The 7,589-nt window shown below is 44.3% G+C and overlaps 1 long non-coding RNA gene across 2 annotated transcripts in view; it reads left to right on the plus strand.

Annotated features, from left to right (window-relative positions):
• Positions 1-6,611, plus strand: part of LOC107183874 — a 15,317-nt gene extending 8,706 nt beyond the window's left edge. Inside the window, exons 2-3 of one of the 2 annotated variants that reach the window (XR_001514684.1) lie at positions 1,496-1,498; positions 6,602-6,611. This is a non-coding gene — a long non-coding RNA (uncharacterized LOC107183874). Of the gene's footprint in view, positions 1-807; positions 811-1,495; positions 1,499-4,173; positions 4,185-6,601 lie in introns of those variants that run through there. The other variant, XR_001514685.1, reaches the window with a different exon arrangement.
• The last annotated feature ends 978 nt before the right edge of the window (positions 6,612-7,589 follow it).

Consider the following 7,589-nt stretch of genomic DNA (forward strand, 5'->3'; position numbering starts at 1 on the left):
AGAAAAAGGTAAAGATACAAATTATGAACAACAAATATGCATCTATCAACAAGTGAATCTAAGAATCAAGTGAATAAATAATCTGATGAACAGAATGAACTGGTGATTATAATAGAATCAGGGACATAGAAAGGGAATGGACTAACTATTCTTGGGGGGGATGGGGTGTGGAAGATGCGGGAAGAGATTGGACAAAAATTGTGCACCTATGGATGAGGACAGTGGGTGGGGAGTGAGGGCGGAGGGGGGGCGGGAACTGGGAGGAGGGGAGTTATGGGGGGAAAAAAGAACAAATGGAATAATCTGAACAATAAAGATTTAAATAAAAAAAAAAAAAAGAATACACCATCATGCCCAGTTGGTGTGGCCTAATGGTTGAGCATCGACCCATGCATCAAGAGATCGCTGGTTTGACCCCCAGCAGGGGACGTGCAGGAGGCAGCAGATGGATGTTGGTGTTTCTCATCGATGTTTCTCTCTCTTTCCCGCTCTCTAAAATCAATTAAAGTATATAAAATATAAATAAATAAAATGGGGATAAAAATTCATGTCAATAATGTATGTAAAAGAGCTTTATGAGCCTTGTGCAAATATTATTATCCCTCCGTTTTCAAAGGAGCTTGTCCCTGGCTGCTTTGTCCATGCTTATTATGCCACCTATTGGACGTGCCTTGAATTACACTGCTTTTTCTCCTAAGCATCACCCAACAATCACCTTAGATTTTGCCTGGCATACTTGAAGACTCTTTGGAAAGAATATTCCCTTGGTTGGTTTCAGTGAATTTGCAATATATTATTTAAGATTAGTGAGTTCAACAATTGTCTATTGAACATTTACCAAGTGGAAAGGGCCAAGGGGAAATGATAGAGGTCTTAACACCCACTGTTGAGGAGATGTGGATTATGCCAGTGTGTTAAGAAAGACTTCACAGAATAGATGATCTCCTACTGGGGTCTCATGAAAAATGTATAATTTTTTTTCTAAGCGAATAGCTTTGTTCTTTTTTTAATATATTTTTATTCATTTCAGAGAGGAAGGGAGAAGGAGAGGGAGAGAGAGATAGAAACATCAATGATGAGAAAGAATCATTGATTGGCTGCCTCCACACGCCCCACACTGGGGATCAAGACCACAACCCAGGCATGTGCCCTTGGCCAGAATCGAACCCAGGACCCTTCAGTCCGCAGGCCGACGCTCTACTCACTGAGCCAAACCGGCTAGAGCAAGAGTATAATTTTGAGAGGGAAATAAGAGCACTTCAGGCAGAGAAAACAAATGAGCAAAGGCATAGAGCTGTAAAAGTACCTTTGGGAATGGTAAATTGCTCTGTGTAATCAGACCATTGGATCCAAGGAAGGAGGAGATGATGACAGTGATTAATAGCCATTGTTCACAGCCTTACTGTGTACACAGTCCTTTTACATCCTCAAGGGAGGCTTTATAGCGCAATGGTTGACACCATGGACTGTGATGGTGACTAGACCTTCATTTAAGTCTGTTTTTATTTGATAACAATTTAACCTCTCTGTTTCAGTTTTTTCACGGCCTCCCCCACCTCCCCAAAAAACATTTCATAGGGCTCTTGTCAGGATTAAATAGGTTTGTCAAATTCTTATACACTAGCTAGCACTTAGTAACTGCAATAATGAGTAGTTACCATAAGCTACTATTATTTAATCTATAAGGAAGAAATTACTTTCCAAATACAGAGAAGGAAACAGGTTAAGTGGCTGAGGTAAAATTCCAAATCTTAGACTTTTAAACTATATATACTAGAGACTCCAGACTGCAAAAACAGGTTGGGACCAGAGTGTTAAGAACTCTGAGTGACACTTTAAAGTTTGGGCTTGGTATTAGGTAGATCATGGGAAGCCACAGAATACTTTTAAGCAGGAGAGAGTTTTAAACCATATCTACTTTAGAGAGAATTCAGAACCTTCTGAGTTGAGTCACTGGACTTACCAGCAATAACTGTAATTATAATGATAGTAAACATGCGTTTCACAGTAATTATGACTAGGAATAAATATTATGCATTGCATCTTTTTAAAGAAAATAAACTATTAGATGGCATCACCTCATTTTTAAAAAATCTCATAGGAAGTAGAGGGATATTCTATTGCTAATGTGATCTTTTTCCTAAGTGAAAGGAGGTTATACATTTTTTTATCTAATCTTCACAGCATACAGGGCCTGGGCATCTGAAGATGGAAGGGTAGCCTGCCCAAGGTCACAGAGCTTGTAAAAGGGCAGGTCCAGGATTCAAATCCAAGCCTATTTACTCCAAAGTTCTTGCTCTTTCATCAACATCTCACTTTCTCTCTGTGGTTAGAGGAGATATTTTAAGGCAGGAAGATGCTTCCCTCAAATTAAATTCAGAGTGTGAGTGTGAGGACCAAGGGTGGATGCTGGATCTCCTCCCTCAAATGGGTAAAAGGAAATGAATCTAAAATCCTAGGAGCTTCTAGTCATCTGAAACTGTGGGGGAGCAGAAGAGGAGGGAGTGGATGAGGAGGGAGCAGGAAGCAGGGAGGGCACAGCAGTTGATGACATTCTACCTGCTGAGTCTTATCTCACTAGGTAGGCAAGAGTGGATAAAAAAAAGCTGTGGTACATTTACACCATGGAATTTACACTATGCAGCAGTAAAGAAGAAGAATTTCTTACCCTTTGAGACAGCATGGAGGGACCTGGAGAGTATTATGCTAAGTGGAATAAGCCAGTCAGAGAAAGACAAGTATTACATGATCTCACTCAAATATGGAATCTAATGAACAAAATAAACTGATGAACAAAATAGATCCAGAGACATAGAAGGATAGAACAGACTGCGGAATCTCAAAGGGAAGGCAGGGGTGAGTGGGCGGTTAGGAAGAGATTAACTAAAGAACTTTTATGCATATTTGCATAACCCATGGACACAGACAACAGGGTGGTTAAGGCCTGGGGTGGGGGGTGGGGGTAGGCTAGAAAGGGTAAATGGGGGAAAAGGGGAACATATGTAATAATTTCAACAATAAAGATTTAATTTTTAAAAACAGTTCTGGTGGATCTACTCTGTGCCAGGGACCTGGAATTGTGGGGACTAGTAAGTTCTGATCCATAAAATTTCATAACATCATGATGTTATGATCCCATAAGATCAGAACTAGCAGGTTCCTCAGAAATTATGTCTAGTATTTCATGGAATAAGGAAACAGGCCCAGAGAGGAGCAGTGATTTGCCCAAGGGCCACACAGCAGTGAGAGGCAGAATTTAGGGCCCCAGCCTTATTGGGACGTACTTCTCTTTAATCCAAGCCAAAGTAAAAGTGACTGATAGCAGATCCTTTCCCAAAAGCATGCTTTTAAGAGAAAAGGGAGCACCTAGAGGAGAAAGGGGGTACAGAGGGAGGAACAAGAGCCTAATCTCAGGGTCAACTCTGCCCCTCTCCAGTTTTCTCAGAAGCAGGCTATATCCGGGGATTTAAGAGGTTGTTATGTGGGAGCAGAAGTGAGATTTAATCCCCTTCCTCTACGCAAAAGCACACTTCCCGACATGGACTTCATCTCGTACAGAATATCCCAATGTAAAATGATCTAATTAGTTTCCTTTCCTCTCTTTCTCCTTTCTTTACTTATTATACTTGTACCAGACACAGGAAATATTCCACAGTTAACAAAAAGATTGTTTCATGTGACAGGGGCCATTCATTTATCTTAAACGTTTACAAGTATGATCTTGGAAAACTGAAATCTGGGTTCAGATCTTTGCTCTGGAACCTGCTGTGTGATCCAGGACAGATTCTTTTAACTTTCTGAACCTTGGGTTCTCCCAAAGTAAATGGAGAAGTTAGCATCAACTTCAAAAGAGTGTTATGAAGATTAAATGAGAAGGCATATGAAGCACTTAGTGCAGTGAGATACACTGAGTGCTCATAAATGGTAGCTATTTTTTTTATTAATAACTATCACTACTAATAATTCTCTGAATATTTCCAGGCCTGGGCTATAATGCTTTTGTGCCATGGGAGACAACTAAAATTTGTGACATCATACCTGGGTTCCAGACCTGAAATTGGCTCCATGAACTTGGGCACCCTGTCTCTCTGAGCCTTATTTCATCATCTATAAAATAGGTTTACTAACCCCTACTCTGCTCATCATATGGGGCTATTATGGGACTCAAACAAGATGGTACATTCACAAAGGCCTTATCCTTCCTATCTAATAAAAGAGAAACATGGTAATTAGCATATGACTGCTACCCTTCCCATTGGCTAATCAGGGCGATATGCAAATTACCTGCCAGCCAAGATGGCGGCCGGCAGCCAGGCAGCTTGAAACTAACATGAGGCTTGCTTGCTTCAGTGACAGAGGAACCCAACTTTCCCCGCCTGCCTTGCCGGCCTCTGAGCCTGCAGTTTGAAACATTGTAACAAATATAGAAGCTAAACAAAACCCCAGAAACCTGCTTTCAGTGAGCAGGATCTCAGAGCTGGAGTTATACATTGTTTCGATTATAGAACCCAAACAAACCAGATACCTGCTTTCAGCAGCAGAAGCCTCAGAGCTGGAGCCAGAGATAAAGCTGGCCCAGAATAAAAAGAAAAAGAAAAAAAGGAGCAGGTGGGAGCTTCAGCCCTCAGCCCCTCACCCAGACTGGCCAGGCACCCCAGTGGGGACCCCCACCCTGATCCAGCACACCCTTCAGAGAAAACCAGCCAGCCCCACCCATGCACCAGGCCTCTATCCTATATAGTAAAAGGGTAATATGCCTCCCAGCCCCGGGATCAGTGGAGCCGCGAGGCCTCCCAGCACCAAGATCAGTGTGACAGGGGGCAGCACCCAAACCCCCTGCTCACCCTGCGGCTCTGTGTGTGACAGGGGGCGGGGCCACAACCTCCCTATCCGCCCTGCTCTGTTCCTGACAGGGGAAGGCGCCCCAACCTCCTGTTCGACCCTGCTCTGTGGGTGATAGAGGGCATTGCCCCAACCCCCTGATGGGCCCTGTTCTGTGGGTGACAGGGGGCGGTGCCCCAACCGCCCAATCGGCCCTACCCTGAGCATGACTGAGGGTGGCATTGCACCCTCCCCATCCGCCCTGCTCTGTGCATGACGGGGTGGCGCCCCAACTCCCCAATCGGCCCTGCTCTGAGCCCGTCCAGGGGCTGCACCTAGGGATTGGGCCTGCCCTCTGCCACCCGGGAGCAGTCCTAAGCCAGCAGGTCATTATCTCCCAAGGGGTTCCAGACTGCGAGAGGGCACAGGCCAGGCTGAGGGACCCCCCCGTTCTCCCCTCCCCCGAGTGCACAAATTTTTGTGCACTGGGCCTCTAGTAAATTATAAAGGGCTATATGTAAATGTCTATTATTATTAACTAGGGTCCCAGTGCACAAATTCATGCACCTTGAAAGGAACTGTGGGCCACGAGGCTGCCATGAGCACAGGGGTGGGTCTTGGCCCATCTTCCCTGCCCACGCCTGGCCCCTCCCGCCACGGCCCCCTGTCCCTTGTCTGCCAGCAGCCCTGCTCCCACCACCATGGCTCCCACATGCTGACGGCGCCGGCCCTGCTTGCATCCACTGATGGCATGGAGCAATTGGGGCCGGAACCAACAGCGGGTACAAGCGGTGGCTGCTGCTCTGATTGCCCCTCAGGAGCAGGGGGAGGTGGAGAAGTCCTCAGGGACGATCAGGGCCAGCGGCCACTCACACACACTAATGGCACCAAGTGATCGGTACTGTCACCAGGCACCGGCAGTGGGTGCGTGTGGCGGCTTCGGCGCTGACTGCGGATGTGAGCACTGGGAGGGATCACGGTGCAAGGGAGCAAAGAATTTCAGTAACCACCAGAGGCTCACTCCTATGACAGCGACTGGTGCCCTGCCTTGCTCTGGCGCCCCCGCTAACCTGCTCCACTATCCTGCCACGGCCAACACCCGCCATGTTCCACACATGCCTCCTGGTGGTCAGTGTACATCATAGCGACTGGTTGTTTGGTTGTTCAGTTGTTCCGCCCTTCGGTCTATTTACATATTAGCCTTTTATTATATAGAATAATCTGTGGCTCATCTCCCAAGGAGACTCTGGGTAAATAAAATAATATTGAAGTAGTGTTCCAAGTAATTGAGGTCAACAAGAGAGATTTGGTCAGTATGCCAATTTCTAACCTGATCCTCTCCCATCAGGTGAGGCCTCTGTTTACGCCTTACTCAAGAGAAAAACCTGAATATCTCCCCAATCTCTTCAATGCCTCAGGGTGTAAGGAGAGGAGAGAAAAAAGTCCAAATATAAGACCTGGCTTGTTTGCCTGCTCTATTGCTGTCTGCCCAGATAGGAGAGAGGAATCTGACAGATCTTGTGTCCTGATTCTTCTGGCTCCTCCATTCCCCAGGGTAGGTACACAGCATTATTAGAACCCTGGAAAGAAGAGCTTTTTATTAAACTGATGACAACTGTTTTATACATCTTGACTGCCCGTCCTCACTCGAACATGTCATGGAAAACTCATATTCCTGAGTAGCCAGGGAAGTGGTGTTAAAAATGTTAAAGAATAGCACGTGATTCAAATATTGACCATCCATCCATTCATTTGTCTGGGTCCTTGGACTTGTCACAAGGATCATTGATATCCCTTCCAGCCAGTGGTGTGCTGGTAAATGTTTTAATTACCAGCTCTCTGAGCATAGGTCTGACATGAATATTGGTTAGTATTTTAGTTTATGTTAATGGGTTAAATGAAAGCAAAACAAACAAAATAAATCAAAAGACATATATTGTAACCTCACTTATTTGTCAATAAGATGAGTGACTTATTTGCTGAATCACATAATAGTTTTCAAATGCTAGAAGAATATTTCCTCAATTTGTGCTGTGTTTTTCACAATGTAATAGCTATAGATACAACATAATTTTTAAAAATATTTTTATTGATTTCAGAGAGGAAGGGAGAGAGAGATAGAAACATCAATGATGAGAAAGAATCATTGATTGGCTGCCTCCGCACGCCTCATACTGGAGATCAAGACCACAACCCAGGCATATGTCCTTGGCCGGAATCGAACCCAGGACCCTTCACTCCGCAGGCCAATGCTCTACTCACTGAGCCATGCTGGCCAGGCTAGATACCACATAATTTTAAGTTTAATCTGCATTAACATTTGCTCTATCATTTTCTTAAGTCTAAACAATTAACAAAACAAGCCCTGGTATGTAGCATTTGCCAATTTCTGTGGTATAAATATTCCCACTATGGCCAATTTCACAAAAGTTTAAAATTTTGACTTAATCCAATTTTTCTACTTTTTTCTTTATTTGCTTGTACTTTTGGTGTCATATTTAAGAAATTGCCGTGTTATCTAAGGTCACAAAGGTTTACATATATGTTTCCTTCTAAGAGTTTTATAGCTTTTACATATAGGTCTTTGATAATTTTGAGTTCACTTTTATATATGGTGTGAGGTAAGGTTCAACTTCATTCTTTTGCATGTAGATATCAAGTTGTCCCAGCACTATTTATTTATTTACTAGAGACATGGTGCACGAATTTGTGCACGGGTGGGGTCCCTCGGCCTGGCTGGTGATCAGGGGCAATCAGGCAGCGGGAGG

This window comes from Myotis davidii, unplaced genomic scaffold (assembly GCF_000327345.1).
Source record: "Myotis davidii unplaced genomic scaffold, ASM32734v1 scaffold79, whole genome shotgun sequence".
NCBI classification, from domain to species: domain Eukaryota; kingdom Metazoa; phylum Chordata; class Mammalia; order Chiroptera; family Vespertilionidae; genus Myotis; species Myotis davidii.